A 25,991-nucleotide genomic window follows, 5' to 3' on the forward strand; every position below is an offset into this window, starting at 1 on the left:
TTATTCCAATCAATAGAAAAAGAGGGAATCCTCCCTAACTCATTTTATGAGGCCAGCATCATTCTGATACCAAAGCCGGGCAGAGACACAACCAAAAAAGAGAATTTTAGACCAATATCCTTGATGAACATTGATGCAAAAATCCTCAATAAAATACTGGCAAACCGAATCCAGCAGCACATCAAAAAGCTTATCCACCATGATCAAGTGGGCTTCATCCCTGGGATGCAAGGCTGGTTCAATATACACAAATCAATAAATGTAATCCAGCATATAAACAGAGCCAAAGACAAAAACCACATGATTATCTCAATAGATGCAGAAAAAGCCTTTGACAAAATTCAACAACCCTTCATGCTAAAAACTCTCAATAAATTAGGTATTGATGGGACGTATTTCAAAATAATAAGAGCTATCTATGACAAACCCACAGCCAATATCATACTGAATGGGCAAAAACTGGAAGCATTCCCTTTGAAAACTGGCACAAGACAGGGATGCCCTCTCTCACCGCTCCTATTCAACATAGTGTTGGAAGTTCTGGCCAGGGCAATCAGGCAGGAGAAGGAAATAAAGGGTATTCAATTAGGAAAAGAGGAAGTCAAATTGTCCCTGTTTGCAGACGACATGATTGTTTATCTAGAAAACCCCATCGTCTCAGCCCAAAATCTCCTGAAGCTGATAAGCAACTTCAGCAAAGTCTCAGGATACAAAATAAATGTACAAAAATCACAAGCATTCCTATACACCAACAACAGACAAACAGAGAGCCAAATCATGAGTGAACTCCCATTCACAATTGCTTCAAAGAGAATAAAATACCTAGGAATCCAACTTACAAGGTATGTGAAGGACCTCTTCAAGGAGAACTACAAACCACTGCTCAAGGAAATAAAAGAGGATACAAACAAATGGAAGAACATTCCATGCTCATGGGTAGGAAGAATCAATATCGTGAAAATGGCCATACTGCCCAAGGTAATTTACAGATTCAATGCCATCCCCATCAAGCTACCAATGACTTTCTTCACAGAATTGGAAAAAACTACTTTAAAGTTCATATGGAACCAAAAAAGAGCCCGCATCGCCAAGTCAATCCTAAGCCAAAAGAACAAAGCTGGAGGCATCACACTACCTGACTTCAAACTATACTACAAGGCTAGAGTAACCAAAACAGCATGGTACTGGTACCAAAACAGAGATATAGATCAATGGAACAGAACAGAGCCCTCAGAAATAACGCCACTTACCTACAGCTATCTGATCTTTGACAAACCTGAGAAAAACAAGAAATGGGGAAAGGATTCCCTATTTAATAAATGGTGCTGGGAAAACTGGCTAGCCATATGTAGAAAGCTGAAACTGGATCCCTTCCTTACACCTTATACAAAAATCAATTCAAGATGGATTAAAGATTTAAACGTGAGACCTAAAACCATAAAAACCCTAGAAGAAAACCTAGGCATTACCATTCAGGACATAGGCATGGGCAAGGACTTCATGTCCAAAACACCAAAAGCAATGGCAACAAAAGCCAAAATTGACAAATGGGATCTAATTAAACTAAAGAGCTTCTGCACAGCAAAAGAAACTACCATCAGAATGAACAGGCAACCTACAACATGGGAGAAAATTTTCGCAACCTACTCATCTGACAAAGGGCTAATATCCAGAATCTACAATGAACTCAAACAAATTTACAAGAAAAAAACAAACAACCCCATCAAAAAGTGGGCGAGGGACATGAACAGACACTTCTCAAAAGAAGACATTTATGCAGCCAAAAAACACATGAAAAAATGCTCATCAGCACTGGCCATCAGAGAAATGCAAATCAAAACCACTATGAGATATCATCTCACACCAGTTAGAATGGCAATCATTAAAAAGTCAGGAAACAACAGGTGCTGGAGAGGATGTGGAGAAATAGGAACACTTTTACACTGTTGGTGGGACTGTAAACTAGTTCAACCATTGTGGAAGTCAGTGTGGCGATTCCTCAGGGATTTAGAACTAGAAATACCATTTGACCCAGCCATCCCATTACTGGGTGTATACCCAAATGACTATAAATCATGCTGCTATAAAGACACATGCACACGTATGTTTATTGCGACATTATTCACAATAGCAAAGACTTGGAACCAACCCAAATGTCCAACAATGATAGACTGGATTAAGAAAATGTGGCACATATACACCATGGAATACTATGCAGCCATAAAAAATGATGAGTTCATGTCCTTTGTAGGGACATGGATGAAATTGGAAACCATCATTCTCAGTAAACTATCGCAAGAACAAAAAACCAAACACCGCATATTCTCACTCATAGGTGGGAATTGAACAATGAGATCACATGGACACAGGAAGGGGAATATCACACTCTGGGGACTGTGGTGGGGAGGGGGGAGGGGGGAGGCATAGCATTGGGAGATATACCTAATGCTAGATGACGAGTTAGTGGGTGCAGCGCACCAACATGGCACATGTATACATATGTAACTAACCTGCACAATGTGCACATGTACCCTAAAACTTAAATTATAATAAAAAAAAAAAAGAAATTGGTCAGACCAGGTGTACCATTTGCATTGCACGTGAAGAAGCTGTCCATTTCACCCCAATCTTTTATTATGCAGAGGGGGTCTCTACCTGGCTGGTGTCATGTTGCCTGCTTTTTTTTTTTTTTTTAATAATTTTTTTTTTTTATTATACTTTAAGTTTTAGGGTACATGTGCACATTGTGCAGGTTGGTTACATATGTATACACGTGCCATGCTGGTGCACTGCACCCACTGACTCATCATCTAGCATTAGGTATATCTCCCGATGCTATCCCTCCCCCCTCCCCACACCCCACAACAGTCCCCAGAGTGTGATATTCCCCTTCCTGTGTCCATGTGATCTCATTGTTCAATTCCCACCTATCAGTGAGAATATGCGGTGTTATGTTGCCTGCTTTTTTACTGCACACACAGCAACAAAGAAAACAGAAGAGAAAACCTCCATATTGAATATACCTGGCTTCCAGCTATCCCTTTTCTATTGCCACAGCTGCTAGCATTTACCTATGCAAGATTTTGGCTTGCTTATCCATGCTTGCAGCCTGATTTTTCAGGCAGCTTCTTGTTAGAAAAGAAATGATTTGCGGGCTGTTTTTATTAAAAAGAAACCTTGCTGAGGACTCTCTTACCCTTGCTATCTGCCTAAATCATTTCTAGGTCTTGTATCATCTGTACGTACTCCTAGGAAGGGGGCTGAATCCAGGGCCTGGGCAGGATTGGTCTGCAGGCCCCATTTCCATGGCACCACACAAGATAAGACCCATTATCTTGAAATTCCAGCCAGCCACTGGCAACAGGGTAGAACCTGCCTGAGACCTGAGATGGGACAGAGCCCCCAAGGGGAGGGGTGGGCCACCGTCTTTGCTGTTTGCACGACTCAGCCATTCCAGTCTGCAAGCTTTGGAGAGTCCAAACGATCCTGACAAGGAAGGAACTCCCCAGTGTAGCACAGCCTCTTTACCAAAATGTCGACAGACTGCTCCTTTAAGCAGGACCCTGATCCATTCCTCACTGTGATGCGCCTCCTAGACAGGGCCTCCAGCCAACCCTGCCTGCCTGTATTCTACAGACGGAGCTCTGAACTCTCCCTGGGATGGAGAGCCAGAGGAGAGGCAGGCCACCAGCTTGTTGTTTGGATGACTTCAGTCATTCCAGTCTCTGGGCTTTGGTGAGTCCAAACAGTTTAGACAAGGAAGGGACCCCCCCACCACCTCTGCACAGCACAGCTGCTTTACCAAAACATGGCTAGACTGCTACTTTAAGTGGGATCCCAATTCATCCCTCTTCTGGGTGGGACCTCCCTGCTGGGGCCTCCAGCCACACCCTCCCCCTCTCCTGTATTCTATGAACAGAGCTCTGATCTCTTCTTGGGATAGAGTACCCTGGGGAAGGGGCAGGCTGTGACTTTGCTGTTTGGATGACTCCATCATTCCAGTCTGCAGGTTTTGGAAAGTCCAAGCTGACTTGGTCAGAGGCAGTTCCCCAGCATGGCATGGCTGTTTTGTCAAGGCATGGCCAGACTACTTTTTTAAATGAGACCCTGATCCATTCCTCCTCACTGGGCAAGTCCTCCTAGCTGGGGCCTCTGGCAACCCCTGCCTGTGTTCTATGGCAAACAGAGTTCTAATTTCTCTCTGGGACAGAGGGCATAAAGTGGGCCACCACCTTTGCTGTTTGGGCATATCAGCCTGTCCAGACTTTGGGCCTTGGAGAGCCCAGACTGATCAGGGGCTGAAGAGATTTCCTACACAGCACAGCTGCTCTACCAAAATGTAGCCAGACTACTTCTTTAAGCAGGTCCCTGATCCCATTCCTCCTGACTGGGGAGACCTCCAACCTGGGGTCTCCAGCCACCTCCTATAGGTGTGTTCAAGCCAACAATGGATCAGTCCCTTCCTGGGGTGAAGTTCCAAGATGAAGGGGCAGACTACCATCTTTGCTGTTTCACAGCCTTTACTGGTGATACCTCCAGATACTGGAAGAGCCAAGACAACTCAGGTCTGGAGCAAACCCCCAGCAAACCATAGCAGCCTTACAGAACAGTGGCCAGACTCTTAAAAGAAAAACAAACAAAACAACAACGACAACAACAACAAAACACACACAAAAACCCCATCTGAAGGTCAGCAACCTCAAAGATAGAAGGTAAATAAGCCCACAAAGATGAGAAAGAATTATTACAAAAATTCTATAAACTCAAAGAGCCAGAGTGCCCCCTTTCCTTCAAATGAACACAACACATCTCCAGCAAAGGTTCATAACTGAGCTGTGGCTGAGACAGCTGAAATGACAGAAGTGGGCTTTAGAATGTGTCTAAAAGCAAACATCATTGAGTTCAAGGAGCACTTTGTAACCAAATGCAAGGAAGCTAAGAATCATGATAAAACAATGCAGGAGCTGACAGCCAAAATATCCAGTGTAGAGAGGAACATAACTGATTTGATAGAGCTAAAAACACACTACAAGAATTTCACAATGCATTCATAAGTATTAATAGCAGAATGGACAAAGTGGAGGGAAGAATTTCTGAGTAAATGGGCTAAATGCCCCAATTAACAGGCATAAAGTGGCAAGCTGGATAAAGAACCAAGACCCATTGGTATGCTGTCTTCAAGAGACCCATCTCACATGTGAAGACATACATAGGCTCAAAATAAAGGGATGGAGAAAATTTGCCAAGCAAAAGGAAAACAGAAAAAAGCAGGGGTTGCAATCCGAGTTTCTGACAAAACAAACTTTAAACCAACAAAGATCAATAAAGAGAAAGAAGGGTATTACATAATGGTAAAGTGTTCAATTCAACAAGAGGGGATAATTATCCTAAATATATATGCACCCAATACAGGACCATCCAGATTCAGAAAGCAAGTTCTTAAAGACCTTCAAAGAGGCTTAGACTCCCACACAGTAATAATGGGAGACTTTAACACCCCACTGACAATATTAGACAGATTATCAGGACAGAAAATTAACAAAGATATTCAGAATCTGAACTCAGCTCTGAATCAAACAGAGCAGATAGATATCTATAGAACTCTCTCCCCTAAAACAACAGAATATACATTCTTCTCATCACCACATCATTTATTCTGAAATTTATCACATAATTGAAAGTAAAACACTCTGCAGCAAATGCAAAATAACTGAAATCATAACAAACAGTCTCTCAGACCACAGAAAAATCAAACTGAATTCAAGATTGAGAAATTCACTCAAAGCCATACAACTACATAGAAATTGAATAGCCTGCTCCTGAATGACTTTTAGGTAAATGATAAAATTAAGGAAGATATCAAGAAGTTCTTTGAAACTAATGAGAACAAAAAGATAATGTACCACAATCTCTGGGATGCAGCTAAAGCAGTGTTAAGAGAGAAATTTAGGCCAGGAGCAGTGGCTCATGCCTGTAATCCCAGCACTTTGGGAGGCTGAGGTGGGCATCTTATGAGGTCAAGAGATTGAGACCATCCTTGCCAACATGGTGAAACCCGTCTCTACTAAAAATACAAACATTAGCTGGGTGTGCTGGCACATGCCTGTAGTCCCAGCTACTCGGGAGGCTGAGACAGAAGAACCGCTTGAACCAGGGAGGTGGAGGTTGCAGTGAGCAAATCATGCCGCTGCACTCCAGCCTGGCAACAAAGTGAGAATCTGTCTCAAAAAAAAAAAAAAAAAAAAAAAAAGAGGGACACATTTATAACACTAAATTCCCATATCGAAAAGCTAAAAAATTCTCAAGTTAACAACCTAATATCACAACTAAAAGAACTAGAGAAACAAGAGCAAACAATCCCTAAAGTTAGCAGAAGACCAGAAATAACCAAGATCATGGTTGAACTGAAGGAGATAGAGACACAAAACAACACTTCAAAAGATCAGTAACTCACGGAGCTGATTTTTTGAAAAAAATTAATAAAATAGATAGACTGCTAACTAGGCTAATAAAGAAGAGAGAAGATTCAAATAAACATAATCAGAAATGATAAGGGCAATATTACTACTGACCTCACAGAAATAGAAACAATCATCAAAGAATATTATAAACACCTCTATGCACATAAACTAGAAAAAAATCTACAATAAATGGACAAATTCCTGGACCCAAACACCCTACAAAGACTGAACCAGAAAAATATTGAATCCCTGAATAGACCAACAATAAGTTTGGAATTTGAGGCAGGAATAAATAGCCTTCAAACTGAAAAAAAAAAAAAAAAAAAAAAGCACAGGACCAGAAAATTCACTGGTGAATTCTACCAGAGTTACAAAGAAGAGTTGGTACTATTCCTACTGAAACTATTCCAAACAATGGAAAAGGAGGGACTCCTCCCTAACTCATTCTATGAGGGAAGCATCATCCTGACACCAAAACCTGGCAGAGATACAACAATAAAAGAAATCTTCAGGTCAATATTCTTGATGAACATCAATGCAAAAACCCTCAACAAAATATTGGCAAATCAAATCCAGCAAAACATCAAAAAGCTCATCCACCACAATCAAGTAGGCATCATCCCCAGAATGAAAGGTTTGTTCAACATATGCAAATCAATAAACGTGATTCATTACATAAAGAAAACAAATGACAAAAAGCACATTATTATCTCAATAGATTCAAAAAAGGCCTTTGATAAATTCAACATCACTTTATGTTAAAAGCTCTCAATAAACTAGATATTGAAGGAACGTAACTCAAAATAAGAACCATTTATGACAAACCCACAGCCAGGATCAAACTGAATGGGCAAAAGCTGGAAGCATTTCCCTTGAAAAGCAGCACAAGACAAGGATGCCCTCTCTCATCACTCTTATTCAGTATAGTATTGGAAGTTCTGGCAAAGGCAACCAGGCAAGATAAAAAAATGAAGCGCATTCAAATAGGAAGAGAGGAAGTCAAACTATCTTTGTTTGAAGATGACATAATCCTGTATCTAGAAAACCCTATTAACTAAACCTAAAAGCTTCTTATGCTGATAAGCAACTCCAACAAAATCTCAGGATACAAAATCAATATGCAAAAATCACTAGCATATCCACCAAAAGGCAAGCAAAGAACCAAATCAGGAATGAATTCCCATTTACAGTTGCCACAAAAAGTATAAAACACCTAGGAAGACAGCTAAGAAGGGAAGTTAAAGACCTTTTCAAGAACTACAAACCATGGCTCAAAGAAATTTAGAGATGATACAAACAAATGGAAAAACATTCCATGCTCACGGATAGGAAGAATCAATATGAAAAATGGCCATACTACCCAAATCAACTTAAAGATTCAATGCTATTCCCATTAAACTATCATTGACATTCTTCACAGAATTAGAAAAAAGTTAAAATTCATATGGAATCAAAAAAGAGCCCAAATAGCCAATACAATCCTAAGCACAAAGAACAAAGCTGGAGACATTGTGCGACCTGACTTTAAACTGTACTATAGGGCTACTGTAACCCCATCACCACTGTACTGGTACAAGAATCAACAAAGAGCCAACTAACCAAGGCAATCCTAAGCAAAAATAATAAAGCTAGAGGCATCACGCTACCTGACTTCAGACTGTACTACAGGGCTATAGTAACCAAAGCACCACTGTACTGGTACTAAAACAGACACATAGACCAATGGAACAGAATAAAGAGCCCAGAAATAAAGCTGCACAACTACAACCATCTGATTTTCAATAAAGGTAACAAAAACAAGCAATAGGGAAAGGATTTCCTATTTAATAAGTGATTCTGGGAGAACCAGCTAGCCATATGCCAAAATTAAAACTGGACCCCTTCCTTACATGATATACAAAAATCAACTCAAGATGGATTAAAGACATAAATGTAAAACCCCAAACTATAAAAACCATAGAAGAAAACTTAGGCAATACCATTCAGGACACAGGCATGGGCAAAGATTTCATGATGAAGATGCCAAAAGCAATTGCAACAAAAGCAAAAATTGACAAATGAGATCTAATTAAACTAAAGAGCTTTTGCACAGCAAAAGAAACTATCAACAGAATACATAGACAACCTACAGAATGGAAGAAAATTTTTGTAAACTATGCATCTGACAAAGGTCTAATATCCAGCATCTATAAGGAACTTAAACAAATTTACAAGAAAAAAAACAACCTTATTAAAAAGAGAGCAAAGTACATGAACAGTCACTTCTCAAAAGAAGACGTACATGAGGTCAACAAACATGTAAAAAAGCTCAACATCACTGATCATAAGAGAAACGCAAAACCACAATTAGATACCATCTCACACCAGTCAGAATGGCCATTATTAGAAAGTGAAAAAATAACAGATGCTGGTGAGGTTGTGCAGAAAAAGGAACACTTTTACACTGTTGGTTGAAGTGTAAATTAGTTCAACCATTGTGTAAGACAGTGTGGTGATTCCTCAAAGACCTAGAGGCAAACTTATCATGTGACCCAGCGATCTCATTACTGGATATATACCTAAAGGAATAGAAATCATTTTATGACAAAAATGCACATGTTCACATGTATGTTCATTGCAGCACTTTTCACAATAGCCAAAATACGGAATCAACCTAAATGCCCATCAGTGATGGGCTGGATAAAGAAAATGTAGTACATACACACCATGGAATACCACATAGCCATAAAAATGAATGAGATCATGTTCTTTGCAGGGGCATGGATGGAGCTGGAGGCCATTATCCTTACTTAGCAAACTAGCTCAGAAACAGAAAACAAAACACCATATGTTCTTGCTCATAAGTGGGAGCTGAACAATGAGAACACATGGACTCAGGGAAGGTAACAACACACACTGAGGCCTATCAAAGGGTGGGATTGGGAGGAGGGAGAGGATGAAGAAGAACAGCTAGTGAATTCTGGGCTTAATACCTGCGTGTTGGGATAACCTGTGCAGCAAATAACCATAGCACACGTTTACCTATGTAACAAACCTGCACATCTCACACGTGTACTCCTAAACTTAAAAGTTGAAAATAAAAAAGAAAAGATGTTTCTCTATATGTTTATACACATTTTTTCCAATAAATTTTATTTTGTGGACATTGATATTTTAGATATTTGCCATATTTCAAGGTTATTCAATTTTTCTCCTAACACATTTTTTTCTTTCAAAGCTATGTTGTTATATAACTTATAAAAACTTAAAAAATGTAAGAAGTACTTGAAGGAGAAAAGAGTTCTTATTCAAGACATACCAAAAAAAATGCTAAACATAATGTTAACAAGTGATAAATTGGATTATTTATTTTCTTCAAAAGACACATTAAAGAAAGCAACACACAGAGGATCTAGGAGTTATTTTTGATACATATGTAGGAAAAGGTCTCACTAAAATTGTATGATGAACTCCTACAAATAAATAATAAGAAGAAAACCCAATAAAAAATTGGCAAATATTAAGTGAGTTCTTTACACATGAGATACCAACTAATCTATTTAACTATCATGAATGCATATTAAAACTATAATGCCAAATCAATGTACAACTACTGAAACCAGTTTGAAAAAGAAAAAATTTCAAGTGTTGCAAACATGTGAAGTAATATAAATCCTCAAACTCTACTTGTGGAAATGTAAATTGCACAATATTTTTGAAGAGTGTTGGAAAAATTGACTAAACTATTCAGATCCAATGACCTATAAATTCCCCTAATGAAAGCATAAACATATTCACCGAAAATATGGTTACACAAATATTCGTCACAGCACAATTTTTATCAGCTTGTACATTCAAGACAAGGAATATTATTTTTTTAATTACTCAAATACCAAAAACACTAAAATGCCTATCAAATACAGAGTGGGTAAAAAAGCTGTGGTGTATTCTTATAATAACATTCTGTAATATAGAATGTACAGCAAGCAGCTAAAATGTGCGTGAATCTCACATCTGTAATGTAGAGCAAAATGAACATCGTATTTGCACTACACTAAATATTTGTGTGCCCCCAAAATTCATAAGTTGAAACCTTAATCTCAATGTGATAATATTAGGAGATGGGGCCTTTGGGAAGTAAGTAATGAGGGTGAAGCTTTCATGAATGGGATTAGTACTTTTATAAGGCTAGAAAGCCAGGTTGTTCTCCTTCTTTCACATAGGATACAATGAGAAATTGGCAATCTGCAATCCAGAGAGGGTGTTCATCAGAACCTGACTATCCTAGTGCCGAGATCTCAGAATTCCATTCTTCAGAACTATGAGAATGTATTCCTATCATTATCACCCAGGTTATATTTTGTTATAACAACCTGATCTAAGACACTAAGATTCCATTCATATAAAACTGAGAAAGAGCCAGGCATGGTGGCTCACGCCTGTAATCTCAGCACTTTGGGAGGCTGAAGTAGGAGGATCACTTGAGGCAAGGAGTTTAAGACCACCTGGGCAAAATTGTGAGGCCCTGTCTCTACTTAAAAAAAAAAAAAAAATTAGCAAAGTCTTGGAGGTGTGTGCCTATATTCCCAGCTACTCAGGAGGCAAAGGGAAGAGAACCATTTGAGCCCAGGAGGCTCCAGTGAGCTATGATCATGCCACTGCTCCAGATCAGGTGACGGAGAAAGACCTGTAGATGTGAGGAGAATTCTTGTGTGTGTGTGTTGTGGAGGAGAGCAGGGAGGGAAGGGCTGAGCATGAGAAGGCCTTTGGGATGTTGATAACACCATTAAACTCTTTCTTGATCTGGGTTCTGCATAGGTGGATAGGTTGCACCTATTTTGTGAAAAATATATGATAAGTACCCTTTTCAATACATATACATATTTCAATAGAAACTTCAAAAATACATAAAGATGGCTTGGCACGGTGGCTCACTCCTGTAATCCCAGAATTTTGGGAGGGCGAGGAGGGCACATCACCTGACGTCAGGAGTTTGAGACCAGCCTAGCCAACATGGTGAAATCCCATCTCTAGTAAAAAAATAAAAATAAAAATAAAAAAAATTAGTCAGGTGTGGTGGGAGGGACTTGTAATCCCAGCTACTCGGGAGGCTGAAGCAGAAGAATCATTTGAACCTGGGAGGCAGAGGTTGCAGTGAGCTGAGATCACACCACTGCACTGCAGCCTGGGAAACAGAGTGAGATTCTGTCTGAAAAAAAATGCATAAAGGTGTATGTTTGCAGGTATACATATTATATATTTCTTTATATCTATCAACAAACAATATACATCTATAATAAATTAAAGTACATACCTTAGTTGTGAAGCCATGAGGCATAATATAAGGGATCTTAAAGAAAATCAGATTAGTTTTATTTCAAATATTGGTTTTTCAAAAAAAAGCATTGTGACCTCAGGAAAAAGTATAGCATATCCAGAGTTTTCTCATGAGGGGCTTGAACTATATTAACTCCAATTTTAACTTTTGTTCCTTATATTCCATAAGCTATATGTGAAATTTCATATCGATCTCCCAGGTATTGATACTGCCTTTGAAAGAGGGTAAAGATAATGAACGCAGTTTCTAGAGTATCAGTAGATCATTGTTATGTTTATTTAGATTTATTCTCGTTCACTTTACAAAATGCATTTTATAAGTTGACCACATGTTTTAACTATATAACTAGAAGTCAAATAAATTGCATTATTATTTCAGTAGTTGGAAAAGTTGTATGAACAGAATAATTCAAATGTTGTGAAAATTATGCCTATATGTATATCCATGGAGAATCATTAACTCTTACCAAATGAGAAAATCTTTCATGCTATTTACACTCATCTGTGTAACAATCACTGGCCAATCAAGAACTAGGCACATAAAAACTGGTTATATTTGTGACAGATGACCTGAAATCACTGTTTTATGAATGGTAAGCCTGTCTTTCCTGACCAGAGTCACATGGTTTGCTAAACTGTGCCTAGATCTTAGCTATTTTGAAGGTCAACTCCCAAAGAGAGTTCTGCAAGGAAAACATCAAGCCTTTACCATCCGAGAATGAACTACAAAAAATCACTCATGTTCAAAACAAATCATTATTTGCAACTTCTCTGGGAACCTAACTGTGGGTCCCCGAAGTAAATTTTGAGTACACCACGTAGCATATTTTCAATCAGAAAATCAAATTTTGTGGATAGATTAGATAGAGAGATGATAGATAGCCAGATCGACAGAAAAAAAGATACTAATAATATTTATGCTGTTTGGAACATTAGAGACCATTAGTGATTTTTATTTTTAAAAATATCCCTCCGAGCTTTCTAAAATCTTTAATTGTGCACACGAATTAATTTTATAAGCAGAAAATGGATATATTCTTAAATTATAAAATGACTATGTTAAAAATCTGGATTTTTAAAAATATATGTGGTCAGTGTGGGAAAGATTGTTCTCAGCAAATCAAAAATTATACAAAAAACAAACTTGCACGTTGTGCACATGTACCCTAGAACTTAAAGTATAATAAAAAAATATATATATAAAGAAAAAAATTATACAAAAAAAGTCACTACCAGCAAAGTAGACCGCAGTGCTACGTATAAAATTCAACAAAAAAAAAAATAAAATTTTTTAAAAATGTCAAATGTTCTAAAAACCAGAAGTTGAGTGCATTTACTTTCCGTTGTTGTTTAAACACATTCCTTTTGTCCTTTCCTCCAAACCCTTCCTGTTTCAGATGGCATTTCAGGGAGCTATTTGAAGGCTCAGCCCCTCCCACACCCACACCTCTGCTTTTAGTTCCTTTTTTTTTTTTTTTTTTCCTGAAAAATACAGAAAGTGCTCATGAGAAGCAAGAGAGAAATAGCTCTAGAGACTGGAGTTGTCTCTACATTTCCATTATTGGAGGAGGTCAGGTGGCATTGGTCAATATGTTCCACCATCCCACAGTGATATTTTAAACGTTGCAGAAGTGCCAGGGCTCCAAAACTGGGTCATGGTGGCCCTCCTCCAATTAGTCACAGCTATTCTGCTGTGAGGCTGATGAAAGAAAGTTGCAACATTCCTGTCTCCTAATGTGGATTGATTAAGAATGATTAAATAGTGTGTTTGCTGTCCACAGCACCCATGCATGAGATAATAGAGGACACTGTGGAAAGGGGGTATATATACCTGTACATATGATTAAAAACATATATATATTATAATATATTATATATATTATTGCTTGCTAAATAATATATTTATTATATTATTATTATATATATTATAATATTAATAATATATAATAATATATATTATTAATATTATAATATATATTATAATATATAATTATATATATAATACATATCTATAATATAGATAAATTCTATGATCAGGGTAATGATTATATCCTCTGGGAGATCATAGGGAGACCTTGGGGAGGGAGAGAAGGCTTACAAGAGGAAGTTAACATCTAAGCTGAATCATGAAGGATGATGTGCAGTTAGCCTACTGAATGAGAGAGAAGGTCACATTGTTAGGCAGTAGAAAAGAACCTTTTTGTAAATTTTAAGGGTGAAATAAAGTGCAGCCTGCTTGGAGATCTACAAATAGTGTCCAATGGTTGGAACTTAGAATGAAATGAGTAGTTTGGATAGAAGAAGCCACAGATTTAGACAAATGCTGGGTCATGAATGACCTTGCATGCCTTACTAAGGAGTTTGGATCTTATCCTGAAGGCAGTGGAATGACATTGACAGGCTTTAAGTAAGCAAGAAAGGGACATGACCAGATTTAACTTGAGAAAATCACTCAGGATGCGTTGTGAAAAATGGTTTGGAAGGGTCATGAACTGGAACAGAGACACCAGTTAGGAAGTTGCTGCAGTGATTATGGGGCAGGTTAATGCGTTTTGAACAGTAGGGATAGAGAGATAGGGCTGTATATTTCAGGTATTAAGAAAGGATAAGCTACAAAACTTATGATTTATTACATATGATCTGCAAGAGAAAATGTCCAATTTCTTGAGTGTATAAATTGATGAATAATTGCAAATTATTGCAATAACAAATCAAATGGAAAATTTCAATTTAGGTTCTGTTGGATTTTAGTTTTTGTGGAGAAGCCCTTGCATATTAATCACTAGAAGCAGAATGAAAAGTGGCTGATAGCATAGGGTTGGGAGTAAGACACATCTCAATTCTAATTGTATGTATTGAGCAATTTATTAAATATCTCTAATCTTCAGTTTACTTATCTTTAAAGGGAGTTAATATTTAAAACTACCTTTTAAGGTTGATAATTCATCAAATGGATTTATCAGAAAGACTCATCCGCAGTGAGTTCACAATTATTATGATTCTTACATTTAATAGTAGTACAGTGTTACCATCAGGCTATAATTCCATATATACATCGAAATGTGGACTGGAGATAAGGAGTAAAACTTACACTGGAAATATAGCTTAAATTATTAAAATATAAAACAGTACATGAAGATCAGGGAATGGATAGGTTCACTGAGTAAAAGTGTTTAGAATAAAAAGAGGTTGTAACCATGAGGAAAACAAAAGAAAATTCTAGTAAGGAGGCTGAGAAGAACACAGTAAGAAGGATGTGGTGTGACATGCTCCCTCACCCACCAAAATAGAGTACAATGTAAGGAAAGGTTGATGAACACATCAAATTCTGAGCAAAGATTAACTAAAACTAGGGCTGAGACATTTCCATTCAATGAAGTAACAAAGAAGTCAATGGTGATTTTATCTACAACTATTTCAGCCTAGCAGAGGTGACAGAAGCCAGGTTGTGGTTGTGTGAAACACAAATAGAGGGTGAAAAAATGGACACAGCCAATTTTTTTGCAGACAACTTCTTTAGGACACTTGGTTGTAAAGGGAAGGAGAAAGATAAGAGAATAGCTTCAAGGGGTCCAAAAGAGGTGAAGGAAAATTTTTATATTTTAAATATGGGAGAAACTTTCATTGGTTTTAATACTGTTGAGAGGGGTTAATAGAGAAGAAAAGGCTGAGAAAAATAAAACAAATTGTATTAAATGACCCAGACCCTTAAGGACACTGAATGTGATGGGATCCAGTACATAGCTGAAGGGAAGACATGTTTAATATCGTGCCCTTGCCAAAATATCTTGCTAATGTCTACGCAATTTCTAGAATAGAATCTTCTCTGGCCATGACTGATAGTTTGCATTGTAGTCAAATTTGTCAGGGCTAGTTGATTGGATTTGCACGGCATTAGTTATTAGAGCATGAAGCAAAGTTAATCAGCATCTAATGGACAGATTTCCTGTTCTGTTAAGCTGGGAGATTTTATCCCTCAGAAGTTAAGTTGTTTCCACTTGCATTAGTTTTCCAGGGCCATCATTTAAGCCACTATACATCTTACGTGCCAATTTTAGCAAGTTAAATATGATTCCTTGAAATGTAGTTGAATTAATAAAGTGACCCGAGAGATTGGCATTGCATGGGAAACGACAGGGAGTCAAGGATGTGGGCTTGGTATTACATATGCCTAATGTAGCACATGCCTTTTGTATGCCATCCTGGTGGGCTTAATAAATAATTTATTCTATATAATTTACATATATATTTGTAATATATATATATAAAATGTCAATTAAGGAAATAAAACCTAATTCAAGGAAATTGTATATTGTGTTTTGTATATATATTATATATCATATATAATATATTGCATATTACTACATATTATATAATATGTAATATATTGTATAATATATTTATATATAACATGTATTAATTATTAATAATAATTAATGTATAATATATACTATACATTATCATATATATTAATTATTCATGATAATAATATAACATATAATATATTTTATAATATATAATAGTTAATAATAATTATATATAATTATCATACTATATTATATATTATTATATTATAATTATTAATAATAATATATAATTTTATATATACACACACACATAAAATATAAAATTTCCTGGAATTAGGTTTTATTTTCTTAATTGACATTTTAGACAGCTCTCAATCTATAAATTTACTAAGTCAAATCAATACCAAAACTATTAATATTATTGTCATTGATTTGCCTCTCAGCCTGAATTCTACCAAGGAAAAAATTTATAACAGGGAAAGGTCCATTCCTTGCTCTACAGGTAGTTTTGAGATGTCTAAGTTGTTCTCAGCTCCTATGAGATCTCTACTAGTCATTAGATACGTATTATATGATTTAGTTTACAAACAACATAATTATACACAAAGGATCACTGGTGCAGAAGTTAATGGACACTCTAGAATACTCATGGATAGGTTTCAGGGATTCTGTAATCCTCTGAATTTATGCGCATTATGTTTTCAACTCAGATCAAAGGAGAACCCACAGTCTGTATAGTTTGAAAGACATGCTCAGTGGTCGCCTTCATCAGTTTTCCTATCCACTGACATTTCTCTACAAAGTAGTCACATCAGTTTAGAATCCCACCAAAAAAAATATAAGGGAATAATGTTTCTCATACTCCTGCTGATGAATATTATTTAAAACTTTTTAATGTTCTTTCTGATTCATAGGATTTGAATTATGCTGTTTTGTTTTAAGTTGCATTTTTACAAATTTATGAGATTCAAAATCCTTTCTTATGTTTGTGATCATTCAGATTTCTTTGAATTGATTGTCCATACCATTGGTTGTTTTTTATTTCTTTCTTCTTGTTTTTTTTTGTCCTATTCATTAATAGTGTTTGTTTTATGTTTTGCTTATTTTACTTGTATTGGAGATATATAGATGTTTTAAATATCTTCTCTTAGTCTACCCAGTTGTTTTTTAAACTTTATGATTTCTATGGCATACAGAATTTTTTAATTCATTGTAGTTGAAATTACAAGCTTTTCCTTCAGAAAGTCTTCCCCACACATAAAACTCTATTCATATATTTTATTGTAACACTTTTGTAGTTTTCATCGTTTTAATATTAAGGTAATTATTCCAGATATAATTAATTTGTATATATATTTTTTGCATTCATACAAGTTATTGATTTTTTTATTTCAATAGGTTTGTGGAACAGGTGGTGTTTGGTTACATGAGTAAGTTCTTTAATGGTGATTTCTGAGATTTGGATGCATCCATCACCCAAGCAGCGTACGCTGTACCCAATGTGTGGACTTTATTCTCATACCACACCCCATCCTTTCCCCTAAGTTCCCAAAGTTTAATGTATCATTCTTATGCCGTTGTGTCCTCATAGTTTAGCTCCCACATGTGAGTGAGAACATATGATGTTTGGGTTTCCATTCCTGAGTTGCTTCATTTACAATAATAGTCTCCAATTCCATCCAGGTCGCTGAAAATGCCATTATTTCATCCTTTTTACAGCTGAGAAGTATTCTATGGTGTATATATATATATAATATACACCATAGAATACCATAGAAAATGTTATGTATATACATACATGTGTGTATATATATATACACGTATATATGTATATATATGTGTGTATATATATGTGTGTATATATATGTAAAAAACATTTTCTTTATCCACTTGTTGATTGATAGGCATTGGGGCTGGTTCCATATTTTTGCAATTGCAATTTGTGCTGTTATAAATATGTGCATACAAGTATCTTTTTTATGTAATGACCTCTTTTCCTCTGGGTAGATACCTAGTAGTGGGATTGCTGGATCAAATGGTAGATCTACTTTTAGTTCCTTAAGGAATCTACACACTGTTTTCCATAGTGCCTGTACTAGTTTACATTCCCATGAACAGTGTAAAAGGTGTACCCATATCATGGCATCCAAACAAGCATGAATTATTTTTTGATTTTTTGATTATGACCATCTTTGTAGGAGTGAGGTGGTATCGCATTGTTGTTTTGATTTACACTTCCATGATCATTAGTGATGTTGAGCATTTTTCCATGTGCTTGTTGGCCATTTGTATATCTTCTTTTGAGAATAGTCTAAGTCATCAAAAGTGTTAGCCCACTTTTTGATGGGATTGTTTTGTCGTTGTTGTTGATTTGTTTGGGTTTCTTGTAGATTCTGAATATTAGCCCATTGTCAGATGTAGATTGTGATTTTCTCAAACTCTGTGGGTTGTCTGTTAACTCTGCTGATTATTTCTTTTGCTGTGCAGAAGCTTTTTAGTCTAATTAAGTCCCATCTATTTATCTTTGTTTTAGTTGCATTTACTTTTGGGTTCTTGGTCATAAAGTTTCACCTAAACCAATGTCTAGAAGGTTTTTCCAATGTTATCTTCTAGAATTTTAAAGTATCAGGTCTTAGATTTAAATCTTTGATCCACCTTGAGCTTATTTTAGTATAAGGCAAGAACTGAGGATCCAGTTTCATTCTTCTACATATGGCTTGCTAATTATTTCAGCACCATTTGTTGAATAGGGTGTCCTTTCCTCACTTTATGTTTTTATTTGCTTTGTTGAAAATCATTTGACTGTAAGTATTTGGCTTTATTTCTGGGTTCTCTATTCTGTTCCCTTGGTCTATGTGCCTATTTTTATACCAGTACCATGCTGTTTTGATGACTATGGCCTTGCAGTATAAAGTTGGGTAATGTGATGCCTCCAGATTTGTTCTTTTTGCTTAGCCTTGCTTTGGCTATGTGGGTTCTTTTTGGTTCCATGTGAATTTTAGGATTCTTTTTTTCTAATTCTGTGAAGAATGATGGTGGTATTTTGATGAAAATTGCATTGAATTTATAAATTGCTTTTGGCAGTATGGTCATTTTCGTAACATTGATTCTTCCCATCCATGAGCACGGGAAGTGTTTCCATCTGTTTATGTCATTTATTATTTCTTTCAGCAGTGTTTTGTAGTTTTCCTTGTAGAACTTTTTCATGTCCTTGGTTGGGTATATTCCTAAGTTTTTATTTTATTTATTTTTTGTTTATGTTTTTTATTTATTTTTATTTTTTGGCAGCTATTGTGAAGAGGGTTGAGTTCCTGATTTGATTCTCAGCTTGGTCATTGTTGGTGTGTAGCAGAGCTACTGATTTATGTACATATTTTTATATTTTTATAAGTAGGACCTAATTTAACTTATTCCATATGTACAATTATTTAATCCAGCAAAAATTATTCATTAATCATTTTCCCCTTTAAAGTGTATGCAACCTCCCTCATTTAATGATTTTGCATACATCTAAAAATATCTTTCCAAAATTTCCGTTCTAATTCATTGATTTATTGGTCTACTTCAGTATAACACAATGTCCACATAAGTTCTTGAAGGAAAGGTAAAAAAAAAATGCATTGCTACGATTTTGTTAATAATGTAAAGTTCAGAACAGACATTAAGAAGGGATTGATTATTATAAGTATGGCTGATCTATGCAATGCGCTATATCCAACAGCTAAAGTAATGGTGTTCATTTAAGCATGGAGATAGGCTGAAATATACATATGCTCAAATACATATATTTAAAGTATGGCTATAATATTTATATGTAAAGAATAAGCTTAAATACAATGTATATGCTAAAATATATATACACATACACATTTAAAATATATATTTAAATATATATTAAAGTAATTATGTGAATATAAACATATATATGTATGTGTATATATATATATATATATCTCAAATTTATGGATTTGTCATTCTATATCTTCCCATTAAACCTGGTGTATTTCCCGCACGTTCTCACTCATAGGTGGGAATTGAACAACAAGAACACTTGGACACAGGGTGGGGAACATCACACACCTGGGCCTGTTGTGGGGTAGGGGGAGGGGGGAGGGATAGCATTAGGAGATATACCTAATGTAAATGACGAGTTAACGGGTGCAGCACACCAACATGGCACATGTATATATATGTAACAAACCTGCACATTGTGCACATGTACCCTAGAACTTAAAGTATGATAAAGAAAAAAACCCGGTGTATTTCCATTCTCCAATATAATAGATTTTTCTTTCAGTAAAAAACTATCCAAGAGTTGGTAGCTATAATTTCCATTTTGTAAATAAGCAAGGCAAGAATTAGATGAGAAAGATAAGATGCCTGAGATCACGCAGGGACTAACACAATTTACATATAGATTTCCAAGCAGCCAATAAAATAACTCATTGTGTGACATGGCTTTAAGCAGGAAGCTTAATTCCTGTATACAGTAACATTTGTCTCTTATTCTTGGGTCATTGTTAAAACCTTAACCGCTAGATTAAAATGGTGGATATTTTTACACTCCCCTCTTGCTGCTTGGATGTTGTTTAATCTTTATTTCTAGCACCTGTGGATTTCCTTTCTTTTGTAAGCCTAAGTTTGTCCACAGGATAATTTTAATTTGTGTTATTCAGAATTTCAAGATGTTCGTAGCTAGAACTGTGTCAGAATCAGAAGTTAAATGAGCTTGTACAATTGATGAATGGTATGTTCTCATGTACAAGATACATGAAAATGTAGACTCATTTTCAGTTTTAAATAAGCATTTAAATACAAGGTCTTCTTTTACTTTCTTTTTTTTCAAACTGGTGCTATTAAAACAAAGACAAATTATCTTGCCATGATTGATGTAATGCTATTACAGTATCCTTTGTTCTCAACTTTTCTTTATGAGGGTGAATCTCATCAAAATCTTTAGAAATATCAGAATTTTCTTCTTATTTATTTATTTATTTATTCATTTATTTACTTATTGCTGGTTAAAGCTAATCTTTCAAGCCAGGAGATGTGCAGCATGCCTTTAATCTAAGATACTCAGGAGGCTGAGGCAGGAGGATCACTTGAGCCCAGGAGTTTGAGTCCATTTTGAACAACATAGTGAGACTCCCATCTCTTAAAAATATATCTAAATAAAATGAAGTTAGTGGTTCAAAATCCTCATTTCAAACACAGGCCTATGCTTTCAATAAAGAATATAACTATAAATTACTGGGCTTTAATTTTAATTTGAAAAATGATACTAAAATCACAAAAGACAATTTTTAGTAATAACTCTACTTAATTCCATGTTAAAAACCATTTGTCATTTTCTTCATTAATATATAATTGATATAATTTGACTGTGTCCACACCCAGATTACATCTTTAATTTTAGCTCCCATAATCCCCATATGTCATAGGAGGGACCCAGTGGAAGGTAATTAAATCCTGGGGCAGGTTTTTCCCTTGCTGTTTTCATGAAAGTGAACAAGTCTCACGTGATCTGATGATTTCATAAAGGGCAATTCCCCTGCACACACTCCCTTGCATGCTGCCATGTCAGACGTGCCTTTGCTCCTTCTTTGCCTTCTGCCATGATTGTGAGACATCCCCAGCCATGTGGATCTGTGAGTCCATTAGATCTCTTTTCTTTATAAATTACCCAGTCTCAGGTATTTCCTTATAGTGGTATGAAAATGGACCAATACAGTCATAAGTTAGGTACATTTTTAATTTTGCTGTATGTGTTTTATCACATATCTATTAACCTATCCATTATTCTTTTAATTCATTTTCATTTTTAAGAGTAAAATGTCTATAGAGTGAAATGCACAAATCCCAAATGTACCATTATCTGACAGTTGACAAATGCATACACCTGTGTAATGCAAACTAATTTCAAGATAGAACATTACCATTATCCCCAGAGAATTTTCTTCTACCCCTTCCCAGGAGATTCCTAATGTCAACTCCCAAAAGGCAATCATTGTTGTTGTTTATTTTTTTCACTATAGGTGGGTTTTACCTGTTCTAGATGTTATACAAATGGAAACAAACCATATGTATTCTTTGGTGTATGGCTTCTTTCACACAGGATGATGTTTTTGAGACTTTTTCCACATTATTGCACATTATGAGTAGTTGTTCTTCTATATCTCTGAGTCATATACTATCATATAAATATATCAGAGTTTTATTTTAACCATGCTTCTTTCATGGAAAATGAATTTTTATCTATTTTAAGACTATTATAAATAAAGCCACTGGGAATATTATTTTTCCAATTTTTTAAGAGATGAGGGCTCGCTATGTTTACCAGGCTGAACTCAAACTTCTGGTTTCAAGGGATCTTCTTGCCTCATCCTTGTGAGTAGGTGAGACTACAGGTGCACAACACCACTTTCAAATCCCTTTAAGCATATGGTTTCATGTATCTTGTGTAAAAAACTAATAACGGAATTGCTGCTTCATAGGGTAGATATAGGTTTAATTTTATAAGAAACCACCAGAACTTTTTCTAAATACATTGCAATATTTTACAGTCTCATCAAAAATATATGATAGTTACAGTTACTTTATATCCATAAAATATTAGTTGTCATTTTTCAAGATTTTAGTCCTTCTCGTGGGTGTTTGGCTTATTTACTTATTTACCTATTTTTCTAAAACGACTTAAGTGAAATTGAAACAGGGAAATATGGCATGATTTTTTTTTCTAGCTGTGTTTTACTTTTAGTTTAACTCCTTTGTGGTCAGATTACATATTCTGTAAGATTTTATTCTTTAGAGTTGTACAGAAATTTATTTTATAACCCAAGGTGTGATCTATCTTGGTCAATATTCCTTGTGCACTTATAAAAATGTACATTCTACTGTTGAGTATAGTGTTCTGTACATGTCACTTAGAGCAAATTGATTAATAGTATTGTTCACTTCTGTAGCCTACTGAATTCAGGGTTTTTTTTGGGGGGGGGTGCTATCAACTGAAAATAGAAAAAATGTTAAAATATCCAGCTGATTTTAATTTCTCTACTTTTTCCTTCAGATTTATTGGCTTTAAATTTTTTTTTAATTTCCATAGTTTATCGGGGAACAGGTGGTGTTTGGTTACATGAATAAGTTCTTTAGTGGTGATTTGTGAGATTTTGGTGTACCCATCACCTGAGCAGTATATACTGTACCCTATTTGTAATCTTTTATCCCTCACCCCCTTCCTGCCCTTTCCCCGTGAGTCCCCAAAGTCCGTTGTGTAATTCGTATGCCTTTGCGGCCTCATAACTTAGCTCCCATTTATGAGTAAAACGTACTATGCTTGGTTTTTCATTCCTGAGTTACTTCACTTAGAAAAATGTTCTCAAATCTCATCCACATCGCTTTGATTGTCATCAATTCATTCACTTTTATGGCTGGGTAGTATTCCATCATATATATATGGGTGTGTGTGTGTGTGTGTGTGTGTGTGTGTGTATCTCAATCACAGTTTCTTTATCCACTAGTTGATTGATGGGCATTTTGGCTGGTTCCATATTTTTGCCATTGCAAATTGTGCTGCTCTAAACATGCCTGTGCAAGTATCATTTTCGTATAATGACTTCTTTTCCTCTGGGTAGATACCCAGTAGTGGGATTGCTAGATCAAATGATAGTTCTACTTTTAGTTTTTTAAGGAATCTCCACACTGTTTTCCATAGTGGTTGTACTAGCTTACCTTCCCACCAGCAGTGTAGAAGTGTTCCCTATTCACTGTGTCTACACCAACATCTACTATTTTTTGATTTTTTGATTATGGCCATTCTTGCAGGAGTAAGGTATTATCACATTGTGGTTTTGATTTGAATTACACTGATCATTAGGAATGATGAGACTTTTTTTTATATGGTTGTTGGCCATTTGTATATCTTTTTTTGAGAATTGTCTATTCATGTCCTTAGCCCACTTTTTGATAGGATAGTTTGCTTTATTCTTGTTGATTTGTTTGAGTTCATTATAGATTCTGGATATTAGTCCTTCATCAGATGTATAGATTGTGAGGTTTTTCTCCCACTCTGTGGGTTGTCTGTTTACTACGCTGATTGTTACTTTTAACGTACAAACCCTCTTTAGTTTAATTAAGTCCCAGCAATTTATCTTTGTTTTTCTTGCATCTGTTTTGGGTTCTTCTCGCCCAAGCCAATGTCTTGAAGGGTTTTTCTAGTGTTGTCTTCTATAATGTTAAAGTTTCAGGTCTTAGATTTAAGTCCTTAATCCATCTTGAGTTGATTTTTGTGCAAGGCAAGAACTGAGGATCCAGTTTCACTATCCTATATGTGGCTTGCCAATTATCCAAGCACTATTTGTTGAACAGGGTGTCCTTTCCCCACTTTATGTTTTTGTTTGCTTTGTCAAAGATCAGTTGTCTGTAAGTATTTGACTTTATTTCTGAGTTCTCTATTCTGTTCCATTGGTCTATGTGCCTATTTTTATACCAATACCATGCTGTTTTGGTGACTATGGCCTTATAATGTATTTTGAAATCAGGTAATGTGATGCCTCCAGATTTGTTTTTTGTTTTTGTTTTTGTTTGTTTGTTTGTTTTTTACTTAGTCTTGCTTTGGCTATGTGGGCTCTTTTTTGGTTCCATATGAATTTTACAATTTTTTTTCTAATTCTGTGAAGAATGATGGTGGTATTTTTATGAAAATTGCATTCAATTTTTAGATTGCAGTGTGGTCATTTTCAAAACATTGATTCTACCCATCTATGGGCATGGGATGTGTTTCCATCTGTTTGTGTCATTTATTATTCCTTTCAGCAGTGTTTTGTAGTTTTCCTTGTAGAGGTCTTTTACATCCTTGGTTAGGTATATTCCTAAGTTGTTTTTTTTTTTCAGCTATTGTAAAAAGGGTTGGGTTCTTGATTTGATTCTCAGCTTTGTCGCTGTCAGTGTAAGGAAGTGCTACATTGTGTACATTAATTTTTTATTCAGAGAACTTGCTGAATTCTTTTATCAGTTATATGAGCTTTCTGGAGGAGTCTTTAGGGTTTTCTAGGTAAACAATTATATTATCAGCAAACAGCGACAGTTTGACTTACTCTTTACCGATTTGGTTGCCTTTTCTTTCTCTTCTCTGCTCTGGCTAGGACTTCCAGTACTATGTTGAATAGGAGTGGTGAGAGTGGGACTTCTTTTCTTGTTCCAGTTCTCAGAAAGAGTGCTTTCAACTTTTCCCCTTTTCAGTATTATGTTGGCTGTGGGTTTCTCATAGATGGCTTTTATTTTCTTGAGGTATATCCCTTTATGCAAAATTTTCTGAGAGTTTTAATCATAAAGGGATGCTGGATTTTATCAAATGCTTTTTCTGCATCTATTGAGATGATCATGTGATTTTTGTTTTTAATTCTGTGTATGTGGTGTATCACATTCATTGACATGTATATTAAACCACCCCTGCATCCTTGTTATGAAACCCTCTTGATCATGGTGGATTATGTTTTTGATATGTTGTTGGATTCAGTTAGCTAGTATTTTGTTTAGGATTTTAGCATCTATATTCATCACGGATATTGGACTATAGTTTTCTTTTTTGCTTATGTCCTTTCCTGGTTTTGATATTAGGATGATAGTAGCTTCATAGAATGATTTAGGGAGGGTTCCTGCTTTCTCTATATTGTGGAATAGTGTCAATAGGATTGGTACCAATTCTTCTTTGAATGTCTGCTAAAAATCTGCTGTGAATCTGTCTTGTCCTGGACTTTTTTTTTGTTGGTAATTTGTTAATTACCATTTTAATCTCATTGGTTATTATTGGACTGTTCAAGGTATCTAATTCTTCCTGACTTAAGCTATCAGGGTTGTATTTCTCCAGGAATTTATCCATCTCTTCTAGGTTTTCTTGTTCATGCACGTA

Source organism: Pan troglodytes, chromosome 4, assembly GCF_028858775.2.
Source record: "Pan troglodytes isolate AG18354 chromosome 4, NHGRI_mPanTro3-v2.0_pri, whole genome shotgun sequence".
NCBI classification, from domain to species: Eukaryota; Metazoa; Chordata; class Mammalia; order Primates; family Hominidae; genus Pan; species Pan troglodytes.